The sequence below is a fragment of the Triticum dicoccoides genome, chromosome 4A (assembly GCF_002162155.2).
Source record: "Triticum dicoccoides isolate Atlit2015 ecotype Zavitan chromosome 4A, WEW_v2.0, whole genome shotgun sequence".
Classification (NCBI taxonomy): Eukaryota; Viridiplantae; Streptophyta; class Magnoliopsida; order Poales; family Poaceae; genus Triticum; species Triticum dicoccoides.
The window spans coordinates 661,574,603-661,599,333 of NC_041386.1; the positions used below are offsets into that span (position 1 = coordinate 661,574,603).

Below are 24,731 nucleotides of genomic sequence, written 5' to 3' on the forward strand. Positions count from 1 at the left end.
CACTGCTCCGCCACTCCAGTGATATCCTACAAGAGAAGCCCGAGCACGGTCAGCTGAGAGTATACACATTTCTAGTACGATACACAAAAGGGTTTAGAATACATGTTTGGCACATTGGTGTTCAGTGTAAACATGCTCACAATAAGTCAATGGCAATTCGACACAGGTTACAACGATTGGCATCTAGGCGAGGCCAGCAGCATTTCAATGTTTCCAGGTAACTTAAAACTGGTACCTCGGTCCGCATGTGTGCTAATCTAAATCACTAAGATGTAGTACATTTTTTGTTGATACTTGAAAGTAATAGACAAGTAACTTGAATGACCTGCATATATCTAAATAAAGAGTGGTGTTGCATTCCTTAAATTCCTTGATCAAGGGATTAAATGGCATCCTGCAGACAAGTGATAACCCCTTCAGAACCTATTGCCTTAAGTTCGTTTTGTAAAAGTATTTGGGAAGCGTAGAACCCTTTGTCTCGGGCCGCATGTTTATATTTAGGCAAAGCCTTGGCATACAAGTTACAAGGGGAGATCGATGGAACGATCTGGAGACCGACCGAATAGGTCATTACAGGAGAATCGGGAACAAAAGAAAGGATAGAGCTAGATACAGAATTTCAACAAAGACTCCTATCCCTATACGTATATTCCAACACTCCCCCTCAATCTAAACCTCAAGGAGCTTTGCCAAGGTTAAGATTGTACTTGAAGTCATTCAACCTTCTTTCGGTAAGAGGTTTTGTAAAACCATCTGCAAGCTGATCTCCTGTAGGAATAAACCGAATTTCCAGAAGCTTTCGAGCTACTCTTTCTCTGACAAAGTGGAAATCAATTTCAATGTGTTTTGTTCGTGCATGAAAAACAGGATTTGCTGAGAGATATGTTGCACCAATATTATCACACCACAATCTCGCAGCTTGTGGAGTTTTAACTCCAAGCTCATACAGTAACGTTTGTATCCACATCACTTCAGCTGTAGCATTAGCCAGGGCCTTATATTCAGCCTCTGTGCTTGACCTAGATATTGTGGCCTATTTTCTTGCACTCCATGACACAAGATTAGTTCCTAGAAATACAGCAAAACCACCTGTAGACCTTCTATCATCAGCACACCCTGCCCAGTCAGCGTCAGAATATGCAGTAACAAGCATAGAAGAAGACTTGGTAATGTTGAGACCAAGACCTTCTGAGAACTTGAGATACCTTGAAATTCTTTTGACTGCAGTCCAGTGAGTAGTTCTAGGTGCATGTAAATATTGACATACCTTGTTCACTGAATAAGATATATCAGGACGAGTAAGTGTTAAGTATTGCAATGCACCTACAACACTCCTATAATTTGTTGCATCCTCTGGTCCAAGAACTTCTCCACCTTCCACTGAAAGTTTTTCAGAAGTAGAAATTGTTGTATTGACTGGCTTGCAATTTTCCAATCCTACTCTCCTGAGAATATCAGTTGTATACTTTTCCTGTGAGAGAAGTATGCCATCTTTAACTTGCTTTACCTCTATACCAAGGAAATAGTGAAGATCACCCAAGTCCTTAAGAGCAAATTCCAGCTTCAGATCTTTAAGCAAGCAAGTAGTGGCATCTGGACTTGAACTAGCAACAATTATATCATCAACATAAACCAACACAAAGATAGTGACACTGCCTTTATTAAAGAAGAATAATGAGGTATCTGCCTTGGATGATATGAACCCAAGACGTTGCAACTGCATACTCAGTCTGGAATACCAAGCTCTTGGGGCCTGCTTCAAACCATACAAAGCTTTATCCAACTTATAGATATGTTGTGGTGCGCTAGGATTCTCATAACCTGGTGGTTGCCGCATGAACACTTCTTCCTCAAGAACACCATGAAGAAACGCGTTCTGAACATCTAGCTGTCGTAGACTCCACCCTCTGGAAACAGCAATAGACAACACAAGACGAATAGTAGTTGACTTAATAACAGGACTAAAGGTATCTTCATAGTCAATTCCAAACCTTTGCTTAAATCCTTTGGCAACTAGTCTAGCCTTATACCTGTCTATGCTTCCATCAGACTTTCTTTTGATCTTATACACCCATTTGCAATCAATAACATTGTTTCCATACTTTGGCGGAACCAAGTACCAAGTCTTATTTTTCATAAGTGCATTATATTCACTATCCATAGCTTCCTTCCAATTCTTATTAGCAAGCGCATCATCCAAATTGAGTGGTTCACCAGTGGTAGTAAGGAAAGCACGTTTGATTTTGTCATACCTTATTGTACAATCATTGTATTGTTTTTCCTTGACAATACCTGACCGAGACCGTGTTTGCCGAGGAGTAGATGCAGGCAGCACAGGAGCAGTAGCTGCCACAGAAGATCCAGCCGGCACGTGATCCGAGGCGGATCCATGCAGTAGGCCAGCCCCCGCCATCCAAGGCTGATCCGATGCGGATCCCTGCCGCACATGCAGCGAATCAGCGCGCGCCGTACCCGCCGCTGCAGTACGCTCAGCTGGTGTGGGGTCGGACCCGCTCCCACGGTCGGTTGCGGTGGAAACCCGCGCCGCGTCCGATTCGCTCCCCCCACACGAGGGCTGTCAGCGCCTGGGGACACCGCGGGAGACGGCGAGGCGTCATTGGCGCGATGCGATACGGCCGCAGGACCAGTGGGCTCCACCTGATCAGCGCGGTCGGCCACGAGACCAGGCGAGACCAGGCGCGCGGGAGAATCCTCGTGGGATCGCGCGCCGCCAGTAGGAACCGCAGGCTGGGCAGGCGAATCCGCCTCGGATCACCCGCTGTCAGCCAAATCTGCCGCGGTTTTCGTGCCCTCCCTGTCTTTTCCTTCACACATAAAATCACAGGGTAATTGTGCACAAATAGCATCAACACAATCAGAATTTGCATGGGATTTTTGCACATGATCTCGTTCGTTTAATTCCCCCCCCCACTATCAGGTAATATTGTAGGATCAGAGAGGAGGGCAATCTCTGCACGAAGCAAGGCGCCCGCATTGGGATGCAATTTGGAAAACGGAAAGAGTGTCTCATCAAAGATAACATCACGAGAAATATAGATTCGTCCGGTAGAAATCTCAAGGCATTTATAACCTTTATGAAGATTACTATAACGAAGAAAAACACACTGTGTGGATCTAAACTCAAGTTTGTGATATTGTAGGGACGCAAATTTGGGTAACATGCACACCCAAATATCTTGAGATAGTTGTAATCAGGTTTCTGATGATAGAGACGCTCTAATGGAGTGGTGTTTCCAATAACTTTGCTAGGGAGCCTATTGATAAGATAGGTGGCAGTGATAAAAGCTTCATCCCAGTACTTGAGAGGCATTGATAAGATAGGTGGCTGTGGTATTAGAGCCTCTTCCTCATCCAATCGAGAGAGATTGCATCTAGCTACCTTCGCGACCGAGGCTATGTCCACCACCACCGCGGCCATGACTCCAAGCACCATGGGTGCGCTCGCCACCACCCCATCCTCCACCTTCGCATCATATTCCACCTCCACCCACAGCACCACCTCCCTCGGATCGCCACCACAGGAGAAGCTTACGCGGGGCAACTTCCTCCTCTGGAAGGCCATTATGCTCCCGCAGATTAGAGGTGCCCAGATGGAGCATCACCTCGACGCGACGAACCCGCCACCGCCAGCCACCCTCACCATCACCAAGGAAGGCAAAGAAGAACAAGTCGTCAACTTTGCGAGATCCCTCTGGTATGCACAGCAGCAACAACTTCAAGGATACTTAATGGGTTCACTTTCCCGTGAGATTCTTGCCCAGGTCGCCACGCTCCAGACGCCGGCCGAGGTGTGGAACACCATCCACGCCATGTTTGCTGCTCAGAGCCAAGCCCAAGCGATAAATACTCGCATCGAGCTCACCAACCTCAAGAAAGGTAATATGTCCATGGCCGATTATGTTGGTAAGATCAAGAGTCTCACTGATGAGGTCGCAAGCACGGCTTCGGCCCTATCTGATCCGGAGATCGTCTCCAAAATTCTTGCCGGCTTGGATATGGAGTATAACCCGATGGTCTCTGCACTCGCCGCCAGGGTGGAACCCATCACCATCCAAGAGCTATACAGCCAGCTGCTTAGTTTTGATGCCCGCCTCACCCTACTCCACGGCGGCGATCTTCGACAGTCCTCCGTCAACTCCGTCTCTCGTGGCCGCGGCTGTGGGCGCGGTCACCAGGGGCAGCGCGGCGGCGGGCGCGGACGCGGCGCTTCTTCAGGAGAAGGCGCACGCTCCGGTGGGGGCTCTGGCTCCCATGGCGGGGGCGGCTACAACACCAGCGGCAACAGAGGCGGCTTCAACAACAACAATGGCCGCCGCCCTCCTTCACGTCCGCGCCCCCGATGCCAGCTCTGCAAAAAGTCTGGTCACGAGGTGATTGACTGCTGGCATCGATACGATGAGGACTTTGTGCCCTCGGATCGCCATGTTGCGGCTGCTATGCGTGAGCAGGGTGGTGACGGCGTCTGGTACGTGGACTCCGGCGCTACGGATCATGTGACAAATGAGCTCGAGCAACTTGCCCTCCGTGAGCGCTACCATGGCACCGATCAGATTCACACCGCCAGTGGTGGAGGTATGGATATTTGTCATATCGGTCAAAGTTCTATTATTTCCCTACACTCAAACGTAATCTTGTTCTTAGAGATGTGCTTCATGTCCCTCAAGCTGACAAAAACCTTGCTTCCATGTCTAGACTAGCCACCAACAATAATGTTTTCTTTGAAACTCACCCTCGTTATTTTTTCATTAAGGATCGGGCAACGAGGGAACTACTTCATCACGGTAGATGCGTTGGCGGCCTCTACTCCATTCCATCCGGAGCATTAGGTCGCAAGCATCGTCACGTCTACTCCGTCATCAAGCCCTCCTTGGCACGGTGGCATCAACGATTAGGGCATCCATCTTCGATCATTGTTAAACAAATAGTCAATAAAGACAAACTTTCTTTGTCTTCTAGTATAGTTTCCGAGTCTGTTTGCGAAGCTTGTCAATGTGCCAAAAGCCATCAGCTTCCTTATCCCAAGTCAACTAGTGTGTCTCATGCTCCATTAGAGCTTATTTTTAGTGATGTATGGGGCCATGCCCGGGATTCTTTTGGTCAAAAAAAATATTACGTCAGTTTTATCGATGACTATAGCAAGTTCACTTGGATTTATCTGCTTCGATACAAATCTGAAGTTTTTTCTATTTTCCAAGAATTTCAGAAACTAGTTGAACGTCAATTTGATAGGAAAATTCTTGCTGTCCAAAGTGACTGGGGGGGGGGAGTATGAGAAACTCCACTCTTTTTTCCGTAGCATTGGGATTGCTCATCATGTATCTTGTCCTCATGCTCATCAACAGAATGGCTCTGCCGAGCGTAAACATCGCCATATTGTTGAGGTTGGCCTTTCCTTGTTAGCTCATGCATCAATGCCTCTCAAGTACTGGGATGAAGCTTTTATCACTGCCACCTATCTTATCAATAGGCTCCCTAGCAAAGTTATTGGAAACACCACTCCATTAGAGCGTCTCTATCATCAAAAACCTGATTACAACTATCTCAAGATATTTGGGTGTGCATGTTACCCAAATTTGCGTCCCTACAATCATCACAAACTTGAGTTTAGATCCACACAGTGTGTTTTTCTTGGTTATAGTAATCTTCATAAAGGTTATAAATGCCTTGAGATTTCTATCGGACGAATCTATATTTCTCGTGATGTTATCTTTGACGAGACACTCTTTCCGTTTTCCAAATTGCATCCCAATGCGGGCGCCTTGCTTCGTGCAGAGATTGCCCTCCTCTCTGATCCTACAATATTACCTGATAGTGGGGGGGAATTAAATGAACGAGATCATGTGCAAAAATCCCATGCAAATTCTGATTCTATTGATGCTATTTGTGCACAATTACCCTGTGATTTTATGTGTGAAGGAAAAGACAGGGAGGGCACGGAAACCGCGGCAGATTTGGCTGATAGCGGGCGATCCGAGGCGGATTTTCCTGCCCAGCCTGCGGTTCCTACTGGCGGCGCGCGATCCCACGAGGATTCTCCCGCGTGCCTAGTCTCGCCTGGTCTCGTGGCCGACCGCGCTGATCAGGTGGAGCCCACTGGTCCCTCGGCCGTATCGTATCGCGCCAATGACGCCTCGCCGTCTCCCGTGGTGTCCCCATGCGCTGACAGCCCTCGTGCGGGGGGGAGCGAATCGGACGCGGCGCGGGTTTCCACCGCAACCGACCGTGGGGGCGGGTCCGACCCCACACCAGCTGAGCGTACTGCAGCAGCGGGTACGGCGCGCGCTGATTCGCTGCATGTGCGGCAGGGATCCGCACCGGATCAGCCTTGGATGGCGGAGGCTGGCCTGCTGGATGGATCCGCCTCGGATCACGTGCCGGCTGGATCTTCTATGGCAACTACTGCTCCTGTGCTGCCTGCATCTACTCCTCGGCAAACACGGTCTCGGTCAGGTATTGTCAAGGAAAAACAATACAATGATGGTACAATAAGGTATGACAAAATCAAACGTGCTTTCCTTACTACCACTGGTGAACCACTCAATTTGGATGATGCGCTTGCTAATAAGAATTGGGAGGAAGCTATGGATAGTGAATATAATGCACTTATGAAAAATAAGACTTGGCACTTGGTTCCGCCAAAGTATGGAAACAATGTTATTGATTGCAAATGGGTGTATAAGATCAAAAGAAAGTCTGATGGAAGCATAGACAGGTATAAGGCTAGACTAGTTGCCAAAGGATTTAAGCAAAGGTTTGGAATTGACTATGAAGATACCTTTAGTCCTGTTATTAAGTCAACTACTATTCGTCTTGTGTTGTCTATTGCTGTTTCCAGAGGGTGGAGTCTACGACAGCTAGATGTTCAGAACGTGTTTCTTCATGGTGTTCTTGAGGAAGAAGTGTTCATGCGGCAACCACCAGGTTATGAGAATCCTAGCGCACCACAACATATCTGTAAGTTGGATAAAGCTTTGTATGGTTTGAAGCAGGCCCCAAGAGCTTGGTATTCCAGACTGAGTATGCAGTTGCAACGTCTTGGGTTCATATCATCCAAGGCAGATACCTCATTATTCTTCTTTAATAAAGGCAGTGTCACTATCTTTGTGTTGGTTTATGTTGATGATATAATTGTTGCTAGTTCAAGTCCAGATGCCACTACTTGCTTGCTTAAAGATCTGAAGCTGGAATTTGCTCTTAAGGACTTGGGTGATCTTCACTATTTCCTTGGTATAGAGGTAAAGCAAGTTAAAGATGGCATACTTCTCTCACAGGAAAAGTATACAACTGATATTCTCAGGAGAGTAGGATTGGAAAATTGCAAGCCAGTCAATACACCAATTTCTACTTCTGAAAAACTTTCAGTGGAAGGTGGAGAAGTTCTTGGACCAGAGGATGCAACAAATTATAGGAGTGTTGTAGGTGCATTGAAATACTTAACACTTACTCGTCCTGATATATCTTATTCAGTGAACAAGGTATGTCAATATTTACATGCACCTAGAACTACTCACTAGACTGCAGTCAAAAGAATTTTAAGGTATCTCAAGTTCTCAGAAGGTCTTGGTCTCAACATTACCAAGTCTTCTTCTATGCTTGTTACTGCATATTCTGACGCTGACTGGGCAGGGTGTGCTGATGATAGAAGGTCTACAGGTGGTTTTGCTGTATTTCTGGGAACTAATCTTGTGTCATGGAGTGCAAGAAAACAGGCCACAGTATCTAGGTCAAGCACAGAGGCTGAATATAAGGCCCTGGCTAATGCTACAGCTGAAGTGATGTGGATACAAACGTTACTGTATGAGCTTGGAGTTAAAACTCCACAAGCTGCGAGATTGTGGTGTGATAATATTGGTGCAACATATCTCTCAGCAAATCCTGTTTTTCATGCACGAACAAAACACATTGAAGTTGATTTCCACTTTGTCAGAGAAAGAGTAGCTCGAAAGCTTCTGGAAATTCGGTTTATTCCTACAGGAGATCAGCTTGCAGATGGTTTTACAAAACCTCTTACCGAAAGAAGGTTGAATGACTTCAAGTACAATCTTAACCTTGGCAAAGCTCCTTGAGGTTTAGATTGAGGGGGGAGTGTTGGAATATACGTATAGGGATAGGAGTCTTTGTTTAAATTCTGTATCTAGCTCTATCATTTCTTCTGTTCCCGATTCTCCTGTAACGACCTATTCGGTCGGTCTCCAGATCGTTCCATTGATCTCCCCTTGTAACTTGTATGCCAAGGCTTTGCCTAAATATAAACATGCGGCCCGAGACAAAGGGTTCTACGCTTCCCAAATACTTTTACAAAATAGAGGAGAAGACAAGAAAGGCACCAGAAGGGGACGCAGTCACCGCCCTAGGTGCCGACCCATCAGCCATCAGAGACGCAGTTGATGATGGTGCAGCGGAGAAGACTACAGATGCACAAAACTTCAAATTCAGTCGCAATCATCCGTTTTACTCCCGCTACGACTGAGGGGGAATGTTAGAAGTATAATTATGTTTAAGTTAGAGATTAGGAGTTAGAGAAAAAAGAGTGGAGTTTCTCATACTCCCCTCCCCAGTCACTTTGGAAAGCAAGAATTTTCCTATCAAATTGACGTTCAACTAGTTTCTGAAATTCTTGGAAAATAGAAAAAACTTCAGATTTGTATCGAAGCAGATAAGTCCAAGTGAACTTGCTATAGTCATCGATAAAACTGGCGTAATATTTTTTTCGACCAAAAGAATCTCGGGCATGGCCCCATACATCACTGAAAATAAGCTCTAATGGAGCATGAGACACACTAGTTGACTTGGGATAAGGAAGCTGATGGCTTTTGGCACATTGACAAGCTTCGCAAACAGACTCAGAAACTATACTAGGAAACAAAGAAAGTTTGTCTTTATTGACTATTTGTTTGACAATGATCGAAGATGGATGCCCTAATCGTTGATGCCACCGTGCCAAGGAGGGCTTGATGACGGAGTAGACGTGACGACGCTTGCGACCTAATGCTCCGGATGGAATGGGGTAGAGGCTGCCAACGCATCTACCGTGATGAAGTAGTTCCCTCGTTGCCCGATCCTTAATGAAAAAATAACGAGGGTGAGTTTCAAAGAAAACATTATTGTGGGTGGCTAGTCTAGACATGGAAGCAAGGTTTTTGTCAGCTTGAGGGACATGAAGCACATCTCTAAGAACAAGATTACGTTTGAGTGTAGGGGAATTAATAGAACTTTGACCGATATGACAATATCCATACCTCCACCACTGGCGGTGTGAATCTGATCGGTGCCATGGTAGCGCTCACGGAGGGCAAGTTGCTCGAGCTCATTTGTCACATGATCCGTAGCGCCAGAGTCCACGTACCAGACGCCGTCACCACCCTGCTCACGCATAGCAGCCGCAACATGGCGATCCGAGGGCACAAAGTCCTCATCGTATCGATGCCAGCAGTCAATCACCTCGTGACCAGACTTTTTGCAGAGCTGGCATCGGGGGCGCGGACGTGAAGGAGGGCGGCGGCCATTGTTGTTGTTGAAGCCGCCTCTGTTGCCGCTGGTGTTGTAGCCGCCCCCGCCATGGGAGCCAGAGCCCCCACCGGAGCGTGCGCCTTCTCCTGAAGAAGCGCCACGTCGGCGCCCGCCGCCGCGCTGCCCCTAGTGATCGCTCCCACAGCCGCGGCCACGAGAGACGGAGTTGACGGAGGACTGCCGAAGATCGCCGCCGTGGAGTAGGGTGAGGCGGGCATCAAAACTAAGCAGCTGGCTGTATAGCTCTTGGACGGTGATGGGTTCCACCCTGGCGGTGAGTGCAGAGACCACCGGGTTGTACTCCATATCCAAGCCGGCAAGAATTTTGGAGATGATCTCCGGATCAGATAGGGCCGAAGCCGTGCTTGCGACCTCATCAGTGAGAATCTTGATATTACCAAGATAATCGGCCATGGGCATATTACCTTTCTTGAGGTTGGTGAGCTCGATGCGAGTGTTTATCGCTTGGGCTTGGCTCTGAGCAGCAAACATGGCATGGATGGTGTTCCACACCTCGGCCGGCGTCTGGAGCGTGGCGACCTGGGCAAGAATCTCACGGGAAAGTGAACCCATTAAGTATCCTTGAAGTTGTTGCTGCTGTGCATACCAGAGGGATCTCGCAAAGTTGACGACTTGTTCTTCTTTGCCTTCCTTGGTGATGGTGATGGTGGCTGGCGGTGGCGGGCTCGTCGCATCGAGGTGATGCTCCATCTGGGCACCTCTGATCTGCGGGAGCACAATGGCCTTCTAGAGGAGGAAGTTGCCCCGCGTAAGCTTCTCCTGTGGTGGCGATCCGAGGGAGGTGGTGTTGTGGGTGGAGGTGGAAGATGATGCGAAGGTGGAGGATGGGGTGGTGGCGAGCGCACCCATGGTGCTTGGAGTCATGGCCGCGGTGGTGGTGGACATAGCCTCGGTCGCGAAGGTAGCTAGATGCAATCTCTCTCGATTGGATGAGGAAGAGGCTCTAATACCATGTAAAAGTATTTGGGAAGCGTAGAACCCTTTGTCTCGAGTTACAAGGGGAGATCGATGGAACGATCTGGAGACCGACCGAATAGGTCGTTACAGGAGAATCGGGAACAGAAGAAAGGATAGAGCTAGATACAGAATTTAAACAAAGACTCCTATCCATATACGTATATTCCAACATGTTTGACTCTCGCTATCAGACAAGAAGGCAGGCAAATCAGACATAACATCAATCATCATTCCCATTATATTAATATATCTAGGTCAAGTTGACCAAATAGTGAACAAAACTACCAGCTGCTCTACGATCTGCTAGGCATGGTGATGCATCACCATTGTTTAGTTCTTTGTTTCATCATGACACGCAATATGCAATGAATTTTGTTATATTAGCCTATGAAAATGTTTATCTCATTTACATTAGGAAAAGTCTGATACCATTGGGTTGGGGTGTTTCTGCCCCTTGGAAATAAATAAAAGAAGTATCACTGGAAATAAATAAAGACCATAGAAGACAGTGAGATCCACATAGCGCAGTATGCGCTTCACAGCAGACCAGTGCACATCAGTAGGCGCATGAAGGTACTGGCACACCCTGTTAACCGCAAAAGAGAGATCAGGACGCGTGATCGTCAGATACTGCAGTCCACCAACAACACTCCTATACTCGGTCGCATCCTTAGGAGATAGAAGAGCACCATCGGCAGCTGAAACCCAACTCCCCTTTTTGATAACAAGGCAAAAACCTCCGACCCGACATTCATGAGTTTTGAATATTTGGTGGAGGACATGAGCATAGGCGATGTCTTGCACTTGAGTATACCAACACGGTGCAAGAGATCAAGAGAGTACTTCTTCTGGGTGAGAGCCAAACTGTCTCGAGACTGATGAGCGACTTCAATACCCAGGAAGAAGTTGAGTTGTCCCAAATCCTTAACTGCAAAATCTCGGCCAAGCGCAGTCACAAGAGCATCAGCAGCCGTCGGAGAGGAGATAACCAGGAAATTGTCATCCACTTACACAAGTAAGTACATGGTCACACTCGGTCACTAAAACAAGAATAGTGAAGTATCAGCCATCGAGGGAATGAAGCGATGAGTAAGTAGAGCTGAAGCCAGGGGAGCATGACAGGCACGAGGCGCCTGCTTCAGTCCATAGAGAGCCTTCGTCAGGCGACAAAGATGATAAGGCTGAGTGTGATCGACAAATCCAGGTGGCTGCCTCATGTAAACCTCTTCTTCAAGCAATCCATGAAGAAAAGTGTTCTGCACATCAAACTGGCAGAGAGACCATCCACAAGAAACAGCTAGAGACAGAAGAAGCCGAATAGTGATAGGCTTGACAACTAGGCTGAATGTATCCTCGTAATCCAATCCATGATGCTGTTTAAAACCCTTAGCCACGAGACGCGCTTTGTAGCGCTCAATGGAACCATCTGCATGTTTTTCACCTTGAAAACTCACTTCGAATCAGTGATGTTGACGCAAGGCGGGGGGGAATAAGTGTCCAGGTCTCATTCTGCATAAGAGCATGATATTCTTATTCCATAGTAGCCCTCCAGTGTGGGATACTCATAGCGGCTTGATAATTGTGTGGTTCGGCGGTTGGATCGTCCACAGCATGAGACAGGCAAGCAGCAAGATATGTGACTGTGCCATCGGTGCGCTCCTTGGGGCGAATGATGCCACTGCGACTGTGTGTGTGCAAACGTCGTGGAGCAGCGAACACCGGGGCAAGCGGGACGTCCAGAGCAGGTGAGGCCAGTCCAAGGGACTCCGGCGAAGAGGGGCCAAGAGACGACGGGCTGGGCGACGTAGGCCCAGGCGTCGTGTGTGTCACAGCAGACCCAGGCAAAGTGGGCGATAGGGACGCTCGCGCAGATGATGTGGGTGACGACGGAGGCGACGCCGGGTGAGGAGGCGGCGACGTGGGCACCTTAGAGGATGCTCGCAGAAGCCGGCGCAGGCTCCGGACCAGTCGACGTGGAAGGCGTGGCTCCCGAGGCGGGGTCGAGGGCGGGAGGCGGTGCATGCGCATGCACCGGCCGATCGACGTGCGCCATGGGCCGCGCAGTGGGTGCATCCGGGCGGAGTTCCAGGCGAGCTCCATGTCCAATTCATGCACCATGATTAGGTAACAACACAGGCGAATATGCAGCATTTTCAAATTGGCCAGGCATAAGAGGAGATGAATGCATAGATGGTGTTGTGATGGATGGCTAAGGCATGGAAGAAAAAGGGAAGACGTTCTCATCAAAAACAACATCCCGAGATATGTAGACTTGATTGCTTGGCACATGGAGACACTTGTAGCCTTTATGGAGAGAACTATACCACAAGAACACACACTTTTTGGACCGAAACTCAAGTTTGCGATCATTATATGGATGAAGATGAGGCCAGGAGGCACATCCGAACACCTTAAAAAAGGTATAGTCAGGAGTTTCATCCAAGAGAAGCTCAATAGGAGTTTTCATATTAAGGACATGTGTAGGTAATCTGTTAATGAGAAAACACACGGTGGCAAAGGCATCACTCCAAAAGCGAAAAGGTACATACGCATGAGCAAGAAGTGTGAGGCCAGTCTCAACTATATGGCGATGTTTGCGCTCAACAGCGCCATTCTGCTGATGTGTATGCGGGCATGATAAACGATGGGAGATCCCAAGCTTATTAAGGAAAGTGTTGAGGTTGCAATACTCGCCCCCCCCCCCCCAAATCCGACTGGACATGAATAATTTTATGCTTGAGCACATGTTCAACATGCAATTGAAACTGGATGAATATGTCATACATATCAGATTTGCGCTTAAAAAGATAAAGCCATGTGAATCGACTATCACTACAAAAAATATGTCAACCAGTGACCTTCTGTAAGTGACCCTGTAAGAATTGATCGTAGATCTATGACCATTTGAGACCAATTGGTCAAAAGCTGTTCGGGGGGCTCCAAACCCTAAACCATTGTGACCATTTTGGTCAGAAAGGTCGTAATTTCCTTACACGGAATGGTCACAAAGCAAACAGGGCTGGTCTGCTGCCTTATTTCTAGTTGTTAACGACCAATATAGATGGTCATAGCCTTGTAGATTGTGGTGGGTTGTGATGACTAGGCGCCATCTCATCAGTTTTGCCTATGTGTCATGTCCATGTGTCAATTTTTGCCCTAGGTTGTGAAGCAACCTATATTTCTGTTATTCCAAAAATTCCCAAAAAATCTCATAAATTGTTTGGATCATATCTTCATCAAATATGTCAAAAACCTTCCTTGCCTAGTTCAAAAATAACTCAACAATATTCATTTTCCTATTCTGTTCAAAGCAGCACTTTGTGAAGGAAGTGTTATTTATTATTCTTGATTTACCTAAAACATTGTGAAGACATTCTTCTTAGTATATGATCATCTTCAGCCAAAACTCACGCCCATTGGCCATGTGTATTTCTCGTACCGCTAATCAAACACTTGGCTCTTAATTCATGTTTGAGCATAGTTCGGTCTCCTCATGAGAATCTTATGTTATAATTTTCTTCCTAGCACCTACCTGGGGAGTTCCCAACCCACTAGACATGCCTAGTCCACCCAGAACGCATGGCAACGCCACGGTCATGCGGTGACCACGCGGCGGCATGCGAGCGTATGCGCTCTAGGGTTGGGGCCCTCGGCCACCGTCCAAACCTCGATGTCTCGCCATCAAACCATGTATTTCTGATTAAATATATACTTATTTACCTAGAAATGATTTTTGGAAAAAATAAAGAGCAAACTATGAGGCACCTGCAGTTCAAATTTGACCCGCTTCCAACTGAATCGACGGGAATTTGTCTTTTTCACCAGAGGTGGATCAAAACTTTTGACACCCAACCATTTTGTCAATTGTGCATTATATATGGCCTAGTATTTTATAAAATTGATTAGGTCCAATTTTGCAACAAATATATGGTAGCTCCTTCACAAAAAAAACTCATTTTGGGCACTCAAAAAAATGGAAAATGAATTTTTCGTCCAAAGAAAATGAAAAGTTCCTTAGGCAACATTGTTTGTCATTCCAAGATGCACCCTTGTACACGATATAAGGTCATTTGAACAAACTATGCCATGAATGTGTCCATAAGATTGATCATTTGGCTTGAAAGCCATGAATCTTCACGCATGATAGCTCGTTTCTGAGAACACTTTTTTAAAACAATTTCCGTATTACAAGTTTATTATTTTTCCTGGAAACTTGGCCACATATAATGACACAATGCGAAGGTTTTCCAATTTTTTGATTTTTTTTGAATTTTTTATGCCCGTTTTAAAATGCGGTCAAACGGCGGGCTTGACCGTTCCTAGCTAGTAGTTGAATATTGGAATTTTGTTGGTGTTTCTTTGATTAAAAATATACTTATGTACCTAGAAATGATTTTTGGAAAAAATAAAGAGCAAACTACAAGGCAGCTACAGTTCAAATTTGACCCGCTTCCAACTGAATCGACGGGAATTTGTCTTTTTCACGAGAGGTGGATCAAAACATTTTACACCCAACCATTTGGTCAATTGTGCATTAAATATGGCCTGGTATTTTAGAAAAATGATTAGGTCCAATTTTGCAACAAATATATGGGAGGTCCTTCACAAAAAAACCTCATTTGGGGCACTCGAAAAATGGAAAATGGTTTTTTTGTGCAAAGAATATGAAAACTTCCTTAGGCAATATTGTTTGCCATTCCAATATGCACCATTGTGCACAATATTATATCATTTGAACAAACTATGCTATGAATGTGGCCATAAGATTGATCATTTGGGTTGAAACCCATGAATCTTCACACGTGATAGCTCATTTCTGAGAACACTTTTTTAAAAGAATTGATGTATTACAAGTTTATTATTTTTCCTTGTAACTTGGACACATATAATGGCACAATGTGAAGGTTTTCCAATTTTTTGAATTTTTTTGAATTTTTTATGCCCGTTTCAAAATGCGGTCAAAACGGCGGGAATGACCGTTCCTAGCTAGTGGTTGAATCTTGAAATTTTTTTGGTGTTTCTCTGATTAAATAGATACTTATGTACCTAGAAATGATTTTTGGAAAAAATAAAGAGCAAATTATAATGCAGCTACAGTTCAAATTTGACCCGCTTCCACCTGAATCGGCGGAAATTTGTCTTTTTCATGAGAGGTGGATCAAAACTTTTTACACCCAACCATTTGGTCAATTGTGCATTAAATATGGCCTGGTATTTTAGAAAAATGATTTGGTCCAATTTTGCAACAATTATTTGGGAGGTCCTTCACAAAAAAACCTCATTTGGGGCACTCAAAAAATGGAAAATGGTTTTTTTGTGCAAAGAATATGAAAACTTCCTTAGGAAATATTGTTTGCCATTCTAATATGCACCATTGTGCACAATATGATATCATTTGAACAAACTATGCCATGAATATGGCCATAAGATTGATCATTTGGGTTGAAACCCATGAATCTTCACACATGATAGCTCATTTCTGAGAACACTTTTTTAGAAGAATTGCCCTATTACAAGTTTATTATTTTTCCTCGTAACTTGGTCACATATAATGGCACAATGTGAAGGTTTTCCAATTTTTTAACTTTTTTTTAATTTTTTATGCCCGTTTCAAAATGCGGTCAAAACGGCGGGCTTGACCGTTCCTAGCTAGCTAGTAGTTGAATCTTGGAATTTTTTTGGTGTTCCTATGATTAAATAGATAGTTTTGTACCTAGAAATGATTTTTGGAAAAAATAAAGAGCAAACTACGAGGCAGCCACAGTTCAAAATTTGACCCGCTTCCTGCTGAATCGGCGAAAATTTGTCTTTTTCACCAGAGGTGGATCAAAACTTTTTACACCCAAACATTTGGTCAATTGTGCATTCAATATGGCCTAGTATTTTATAAAAATGATTTGGTCCAATTTTGCAACAATTATTTGGTGGGTCCTTCACAAAAAAAACCTCATCTGGGGCACTCGAAAAATGGAAAATGATTTTTTGTGCAAAGAATATAAAAAATCCCTTTGTCGATACAGTTTACTATTCCAAGATGTAAACTTTTGCAGAGTATAAAGAACTCATTTTGAACAAATATAAAGAATATAAAGAATATCATTTGAACAAATATTTGGTAGGTTTTTACAAAAAAGAACTCATTTTGGGCACTAAAAATGGAAAATGATTTTTTCGTGACCTATTTAGAAAGTCATAAAGTCTTCAAATTGTTTGTTGCGTTCTGATTGGTCTATAGGCATATCACGCGGATCATGCATCAGACACCGTCGGATGCTCCGGGATCCAACGACGGACCTCATCCCCTCATCCCCTCACCCCCTCATCCACACACGAAACCCTAGCCCCCTTCTCCCAATCGCCGCCACCGCCTTCTCCCTCCCAGATCCAATCGACCCCGTCAGTCTCCCCCGAAACGAAACCCACTGACGCCGCCTTCGTCTCCCCAACCAACCACAACCCACCAGCGACCTCCTCCCACTCTCCCTCTCCCTCGCCGTCGGCGCCCTCTCACCTCCCCTCCCGTCCTCTTGTCTCCCTACTAGGCCCCAGATCGACTCGGCCTTCTCCTTCTCTGGCCACGACCAGATCCGCACCGGCATTCCCGCATCGGTGCCGGAGACCCAGTCCTCTCCCTGCACGGCAACCCTTCCTCCCACCCACCATCGACCTCGCCGTGCTCCTCACCCACCGCCCACCTCGTCCCTCCCTCCCCTCGCCATATCTCCCTACCCTATTCCCCAGATCGAGTCGAGCAGGTCGGCCGACGCGCTAGGGTTCCGTCGCTCCGCCCCTGCCGTCGCCGTGATCGCCCCGGTGCTCCTCGCTCCGCCCCCCAGGGGTTCAACGTCGCACACCTCATCCCCCAGGTCCGTCTCCTTCTCCCGCTCACCCTCCCATCTCAACTCATCTGATTCCAGCGACTGAATTGCATTGGAGCTGGGTGCAGGTGGTGAAGAACATCGTGGTGCAGTCGCTCGAGGTCAAGAAGCTCGTCTACCTCTACAAGCTCCACTACACTGAGACATAAGCTGCCTCATCTGCACTTTGCCTTGCCTCTGCTCTGCTGTGATCTCAGTCCCTTCCGCCAGATCCGGGCTAAGTAGATTATGTTGTCATTATGGCGATCTCTGCAAAGTAGCCCTATCTGGTAGTTCATGTGATGTGCTGTAGGATTTGCAGTTGCAAAGTGATCTTGTTGCTGAAGTAGCGCTGTAGGATTTGCAGTAGATGCGTTGTAGGATTTGCAGTTGCAAATTAATGATATTCATTTGACTTTTACTGGGCTATACAGCCAAGTATATGCACACTATGGCAATATGCACACTATGGGCTCTACAGCCAAGTATATGCACACTATACAGCCAAAATGATGGTTCTGTGTTAGATCTTGAATACTGGATCAATACTGGCTCACCAGAATATATACACTACACACTACACACTCACTAGAATATATACACTACACACTGATCATTATATGTTGTATCTGGTATGCGGTATGCATATATCTTGCTATCTGTATCTATCGTTAGTAGATACTAGTAGTTAGGTACTTAGGCCTTGGTTGCATTATTCCTATCCATCCAGGGGGATTAAGCAAAGATGTTGTCATTATAAGTTCTTTCCTTGTAAACTTATGATGCACCCGTCCTGGCTGAGAGATGCACTTATTGGTGCTGATTTGAATTGATGTTTGTGACTGTTCTACAGATGCAGTAGACTAATGTTTATTGTTGTTTTGTTAATTGTACAGAACGAAGACGCATCCAAGGTTGAGTATAGGGTGTGGAAACCCTTCAGATCCAAGCTGGCTGCTGCTGTGCTCGGTGGTGTGGACAACATCTGGATTGTAAGTCCTTTTTGTGCCTCCGCTTGCATTCCGGATTGTTTGAATACCTTGTTTTGTCAAGGATGTAATTCAGACTGGAACCATTGTTGTAGTAGCTGACTTTGTGGTTCTTGGTTAAGGCTCCTGGAACACGTGTGCTGTACCTCGGAGCTACCTTTGGAACAATCGTGTCTCATGTGTCTGACATTGTTGGACCAGTGAGATCTCGTCGCTATTTCCTTTGTGTATTTCAAGTGAATGCTGCTTAATGTGAGTTGTCTTAACGAAGTCTTGTCACTTTGCAGACTGGGTTGGTGTATGCCATTGAGTTCTCTCACCGGAGTGGTAGGGATCTTGTCAACATGGCCAAGAAGAAGACCAATGTCATCCCCGTCATTGAGGATGCTAGGCACCCGACAAAGTAACGGATGCTGGTCGGCATGGCTCAAGTTGTACCAGATCAAGATATCTTGCTTTCCATGTTCGCCCTTTATTTATGCTTGCTAGTTGCATCTGGCGCAAAGCTCAGTTTCCTCTGCTCCTAATTCAGTGCCGCAGCTGTAGCTCATTGGTTGCATGGTCTTCGGTTTTGTTGTGCTGATTCGGTGTTGTAGGATGTACGTAGTACTGTCTTCAAACCTTGATGCATTCATTCGTTGTGTGGTCCGTGGACGAACTAGAATTAGTTGGTTCACTCGGATTAGTCTGTGTTAACATAGTAAGTTAGCAAGTCCATGTCTAGTGAGATATATTAGCAAGAGCAGCTGCATTTGCTTCAGTTGGACTCTATATGTTTGAGAGAGAGAGATATCTTTAGAATATTGCCTTCATATACTATCTAATTTCTGCAGTTATTGAAGTTAAAATGCACAATGCTCGTGACTAACCAGAAAAGTTCTTTGAGTTCCATACATTGAGTAAAACACTTCAATCTGTCATTGAGTTAGCTACTTAGCTATATATATCCGTGATACCATTTCTGTACTGTGATAGTTTCCTGTAAAAGAAATTTGCTGCACTTGTCGTCTCTGTTTCCTGTAAAAGAAATATGCTGAATACCAGTTTCTACCAGTCTGACGGTGGCTTGTGTGCGTTGCAGTTATTATCTCCGTCACCAAGGACGGTGTCAAGTTCTCCACTGCTGGAGACATTGGAACTGCAAACATCGTTTGTAGGCAGAACAAGACTGTTGACAAGGTACCTTGTGTTGCTTCTCCCCTGCTTAGTACTGTGAATCTGTTTCCTCTAGGCATTTAGATAGTGTGACTTCTTAGATATACTGTATACTGAAAGTTAAGAACCCCAACTGATTTGTTCTCAATCTGATTGCTTGCTGGTTACTCAGTTTTTATATCTGGACAGTGTTGTAATACACTATTGTGTCCCTATGATGTGAAAGTTATGGTTTGAATGGCTTTATATTAGGATCTGCTTGAGTCTCTATGATGTTATCTCTTAGTATCATGTCATGAGCTGTGCGTCGTGCATATATAACTGAGCTGTATAAGACCAGCAAGTTTTTTTGCCAATTAGCTTTCCGTGTGCATGCTCTTAATCCCCATAGCACTAAGAGAGGACCTTACTGATTCCCATATTACTAATTTCTGTATCAAACATCTATGTGCTAGCTCTGTCAAATATAATCAACCTGCCTATGTTCCATTTTGCTATTTTTACTTGGATAGAAAAGCTAAAATCTATATAGGGCTCTGTGTGTAATATCAAGTTGTTCCTGTTATTTACAAATTGCTGTTCTTATACACTGATCCACAACACCTTACATTACACATTTGAAATTAATTAAAATACATCTAAACACAGTGCTTCAAGACAGATTTATCCTATGATTATACCTGAGACATTAGTTTGTTTTTATGCTTTTGTTTCCCACAGTGCTTCAAGCTTGTTTATTAACTCGATTTGTTGTTATTCTGTTTAACAGGAGACTTCAGTAGAAGCACAGAAGACGGATGCTACACCAATCCAAGAGTATCTAGCTTTAACTTGGCAGAGCGTTTTATTTTTCAATCGCAATATTTGTGATTGTGTGGAATATTGTATGGTTATGTACGTGAAGTTTTAAGTTCCTGGGCATGCAATATTTGTAGGTTAAACTGGTTGTTGTGATGTGAACGAGTGTATGGAGTTTCACATGTTTTGTTCTGTACAGAATATATTGTAATAAACCTATTTTGGTTGTTATTTGAAGATTTTCATATTCTTTTCTTCTTTCTGTTTGATATATACTGCTTAAAAAGCGATGTGGATCCACTGTCAGGAAAAATCTGACAATTGGGACCCATCTAAAAATTGGACCACAAAAAACCCTCGAAAATAAAAATGAAATGGACCGCAAAAGGCCATGCCTAGAAAATAAAAAGGCCAAATTGTTGGGCCAGGCCCATGTAGCTAGAGAAAATTAATATAGAAAATATACAGTAAAAAGGTTGTATTGTTGGGCTAGTCCCATGTAGAAAACCGAATTGGACCGGGCTGAATCTTGTGCCACATCAGCTTGCCACCCTGGATGCCTACGTGGCCTGGGGAGGTTGCTAGTGACCAAAACTCCACAGTAGACATATTTTGGTCATAAACGTCTACGACCATTCCAGAAAAAAGGTCGCTATAGTCAGTTAACGACGGCCAGCTTTTGACCTTATGTTTTTTGTCACAAAAAGGTCACAAATTGAAAACAGTGACCAATAGTGGTGGTCACAAGTTGACATATTTCTTGTAGTGTATAGGCATAAAAAAACGGCATAGTATTTGTGACCACTAACAGATGTTAGTGTTGGACCCCACACATCGGAAAACATAAGTTCAAGATGACTTTTTACTTATCTAGTAGATGAAACAAATGGTAGTTGATGACTTTTGCCTTGTTGACAGGCATGACACACGGACATCTCTTTATTGCTAGACTCTAATGGTAGCTCATTGTGGTGGAGTATGTGGCGAACATAGGCGTGGCAGGGTGACCAAGGCGAGAGTGCCACTGAAATGGCAACACACGAACACCGCTGAAGACGCGCGGGGTGGATGGATCCTCCAAGCGGTACAAGGCTTGGCTCAAGTGGACACTAAGTAGGATGTCCCGAGTTGGTCGATCCTTAACAAAAAGATCAAAAGGGTGAAATTCACATATGACATTATTATCAAGGGTGAGCTTGGGGATGGATAAAAGATTACGAGTCACCGAGGGTACTCGCAAAATATTACGAAGGTGGAGCTACCTAGAGGGATGACTAGTTAAAAGAGATGCTTGGCCAATGTGAGAGATGGGTATACCTGGTCGTGCCCGTAGTAGGGCCGGTAGGTGGCGAGCTTGTTGAGCTCGTTCGTCGTGTGATCAGTGACACCGGTGTGCATGTACCACGCCGGATCAATGCGGTAGGACGGCATGTACCCCTGCTCAACACGCTGGTCCTTGCCCTTGGCGGCAACATGGGCAGCCGAGACAGCGGCGGTGGGGGGGCCAAAGTCGGCCATGGGAAACTGGCGCTCGTTGCCCTTGCCGTCGTTGCCAATGCCAAGGAAGCACTTCTGAAAACCACGGTGGCACTTAGAGGCGACATGTCATTCACGGCCACATGGCTAACACACCACCCGAGCATTGGGGGGGCCACCCGAGGTTGATGCAGGGGGCGGGGTGGCCTTGCCAGCCGATGGGGAGGCAGGCGGATGTTGGCCGCGAGCGGCCCAGTATGCCGTCGGTTGTGCGGTGATGGTGGCGGAGGAGCGGTGAGCCTCGACGCGCTGCTCGGTGAAAAGGAGGCGTGAGTAGAGCTCGTGAGGAGGCATCGGTGGCTTGGCATTGTGAACGACCGCAGCGAGATTGTCATACTCAGCATTGAGGCCTTTGATGACGAAGCCGACGAACTCCTCGTCACTAAGCGGCCGACCGATAGAGCTGAGTGTGTCCGCCAACACCTTCATCTTGTTGAAGTAGGTCATGGCGGAGGAGTCCGGCTTCTTGATGTCGGCGAGCTCACTGTGAAGGGCCATCGAGCGGGAGGTAGAGACCTAGGCAAATGCGTGCTCCAGAGTCGTCCAGGCGTCCATGGAGGTTGCAGCGCAGAGACAGAGGCCAGCAACCCTGTCGCCGAGGGAACCCTGGATGGCGGAGAGGATCGCCTGGTCCTGCTGCACCCACACACGGTGTTCCGGGTTGATGGCCAGGACGTGGATGGTAGGGATGACCTGCGGAGGACACGGTAGTGAACCATCGACATACCCAAGGAGGGACCTGCTACGGAGCAGCGGTAGGACCTTGGCGCGCCAGAACAAGTAGTTATCCGGCGTGAGTCTAATGGCGATCAGGTTGTCGAAGTGGAACGGCCCGGTGGGTCTAATGGCGTCAGCAATCGGGGCAGCAGGCGGCGGAGCCGCGACAGGGCCCACAGCCACGAGCGAGGCCGTGGGTGGCGCCGCGGGTAGGGTCACAAGCGAGGCCGCGGACAGGGCCGCGAGCGAGGCCGCGGGTGGTGCTGCGGGTAGAACCTCCTCCGAGGCCGCGGGGAGGATGGCAAGTGTCGGGAAGAGCCAGAAGAGGCCGCGGGTGGTGCCGCGGGCAGGATCACCGGCGTGGCGACGGAGGTTGCAGGCGGCGGCGGCGGGATTGGAGCTGAGAACATGGGCCCCACGGCGGTGGTGTCGAAGAACTGGGGACCGGCGGAGCCAGGGGCGAGGTGGGAGGTTGAGGAGGGCGGCAAGCGACACGGGGATGGACCCGGAGCTGGCGGCGCCCGAGGCGGAAGCGGACATGGCGCCGGCGGTGGCGACCCTAGGGTTTAGGGTTTTGGCGTGGCGGCGGCGGGTGAGGTGTAGGAGGACCTAGGTTAGGCTCTATACCATGTAAGACATAGGGTTTTGGGGGAACTGGCTCAACCCTCTATGAGGTGGCCTATCATATATATAATGGTGACATACAAGTCCTATATCAATACGGTATGGATTACACGGTGGGGCTACAGTACGAAGTCTAACAGTTTCTTCATTTGATGTTTTGATCTCGTACTAGTGCAAGTGACTCGGATCAGTCTGTTCAAAGCTACCTGTAGACACTCGTCTCTTTCTAAACACACACACACACACAGGGAGGGGGAGGGAGAGAGAGCGCACTCAGGTAGTTGCTAAGTGCAGAACGTTCAACGCAAATGAATATCAAGGAGTTTTACGTGGATATGGTCAGATGGTTATGGATGTAATGACACCATGCTACTACCTAAAAACCGACTGCATGCTACGATACCCTGAGAAAGTCGATCAAAATAGCCGAACCAAAAAAACTTGATGAAAGCAGTAAAAAGAACCAAAAAAGAGAGGCTTTGATCAAGAACAGAGCATAAACTCCACTGAAACTCAGGGATAGTAAGTGTGTTCTGATCACTGTCGGCCATACCATGCTCAATTATACATAATCCGTGCTCTCCTCTCCTAAAGAACTTCTCCTAACCTAACTACTAATCCCTGAGAATTGTCTGCAAGCGAGATCGATCTCTTTCTCTGGCATCTCAATCGTAGCATCATTGTCGTACTGAGCGTCGTCTGCTCCGGTCTTCGAAGAACGCTCCTTGCCCTTGTCACCACTAACCATCTGGGTGAACTCAGCCTGCTAGATTTTCTTGCATTTGGTTGCTAGTTGGGCGAGCTGTTCTTTATTAGACAGCGACGATCCCTCTCCTTCCAGCCATACTAGCTCGTGCACAACATGGGGAGCAAAGTTCCACTGCTCCGCCACTCCACTGATATCCTACTGATATCCTACATGAGAAGTCCGGGCACGGTCAGCTGAGAGTATACACATTTCTAATACGATACACAAAAAGATTTAGAATACATGTTTGGCACATTGGTGTTCACCATTGTAAACATGCTCACAACAAGTCAATGGCAATTCTACACAGGTATCAATGATTGGCATCTAGGCGAGGCGAGCAACATTTCAATGTTTTCAGGTTGCTTAAAACTGGTACCTCGGTCCGCATGTGTCCTAATCTAAATCACTAAGATGTACTCCCTCCATCTCATAATGTAAGACGTTTTTTTACTCTAGTGTAGTGTCAAAAGACGTCTTACATTATGGGACGGGGGGAGTAGTAAATTCTTTGTTGATACTTGAAAGAAATAGACAAGTAACTTGAACGATTTGCATATATCTAAATAAAGAGTGGTGTTGCATTCTTTACATTCCTTGATCAAGGGATTAAATGGCATCCTGCAGACAAGTGATAACCCCTTCAGCAGGTATTGCCTTCAGTTCCTTTGGCTCTCGCTATCAAACAAGAAGGCTGTCAAGTGAGACATAACATCAATCGTCATTCCCATTGTATTAGCATATCTAGGACAAGTCGACCAAATAGCGAACAAAACTATCAGCTGCTCTACGATCTGT

The 24,731-nt window shown here is 46.3% G+C and overlaps 2 pseudogenes; one reads left to right on the plus strand and one right to left on the minus strand.

The window, feature by feature from the left end:
* Positions 1-3,970: 3,970 nt before the first annotated feature.
* On the plus strand, positions 3,971-4,107 carry LOC119290350 (annotated as a pseudogene).
* A 5,639-nt stretch (positions 4,108-9,746) lies between these two features.
* On the minus strand, positions 9,747-9,883 carry LOC119290331 (annotated as a pseudogene).
* Positions 9,884-24,731: the final 14,848 nt, after the last annotated feature.